Below are 1,431 nucleotides of genomic sequence, written 5' to 3' on the forward strand. Positions count from 1 at the left end.
AGCTGGTACGTTGGATTGGAAAGATAGACCAGTCTAATTATGATATTGAATACAGAGAAGGAAAATCTCATGGAATTGCTGATGGACTGAGCCGAAGACCCTACAAAAATGACTACAGACATTGCTGCAAAAGGGAGGTTGAAGTAACCAGGTGCCATCAAGCTGAAGTCAAAGTGACTGAAGGAGTTGATGATGATGAAGTGGAATCAAATGTAGATATTAAAGCAGACCAGGAGAAAGACCAAGATTTGAAGCCAATAATTGATTTTTCTAAAAGCAAGTGTTTCGCTCCCTGCTTAAGCCCTGTGACAAAGAACTATTGGGCACAATGGGACCAGTTGAAGCTTGAAGATGGTATTCTTGTTCGGATATGGGAAACTGCAGATGAGAAAGTGACGACCTGGCAAACAGTTATACCGAGAAAGTTACGGGAAGTTGTGCTGCGTCAATCCTATGATAGTTTAACAGGAGGACATCTCGGAGTTAAGAAGACACTGAGTCACCTACGACAGAGATTTTACTGGATAAGTATAAGGCAATATGTGGAAGAATGGTGCAGGACCTGCAGTACATGTTATGCTACAATGGGACCCAAGCATAAGGGACGTGATCCAATGAAGTTATATCAAGTTGGCGTACCAATAGAAAGAGTAGCTGTTGACATTGCTGGTTCTTTGCCCCAAACTCGTGCTGGAAACAGGTACATTTGTATGGTGATGGATTATTTCCTCAAGTGGCCTGAGGCATATGCAATACCAAATCAGGAAGCTACAATTGTAGCTTCGGCTATTAGTGATTTCTTCTTCAGATTTGGTATGCCATATGAACTGCACTCGGATCAAGACCATAACTTTGAATCAGCTGTGTTCCATGAATGTTGCATGTTGTTTGGCATATGAAAGACCAGGACAACGCCACTCCACCCACAGTCTAATGGGATGGTAGAAAAGTACAATTGGACACTTGGACAGGAATTGGCAAAGTTTTGTAATAGCTGCCAAGATGACTGGGATGTCTTACTCCCTCCACTGTTGATGGCCTATAGAACAGCAGAACCTGAAGCCACTAGATACACTTCAGCAAAGCTGATGTTTGATCGGGAACTTCAGTTGCCAGTGGATCTGATAACAGGACACCCACCTTACGAAGAGTTGCCTGAAAATGTGTCAGAGTTCGTGAAAGTGTTATCGGAAAGGATGGATGATATTCACCATCAAATGCTTTCAAACTTGAAAACGTCTGCAGATTCCATGAAATTGTGTTATGATAAGAGATCTACTGAAGTCAGCTTTGTACAGGAGACAAGGTGCGGTTGTATAATCCCAGGAAGACCAAAGGGAAGTCTTCAAAGTTGTCGTCTCCATGGGAAAGCCCATATGACATAGTGGATCGTCTCTCAGACGTGACTTTCCGAATAAAATAGTGGTCGGT

Source organism: Limulus polyphemus, unplaced genomic scaffold (genome assembly GCF_000517525.1).
Source record: "Limulus polyphemus unplaced genomic scaffold, Limulus_polyphemus-2.1.2 Scaffold84, whole genome shotgun sequence".
Classification (NCBI taxonomy): domain Eukaryota; kingdom Metazoa; phylum Arthropoda; class Merostomata; order Xiphosura; family Limulidae; genus Limulus; species Limulus polyphemus.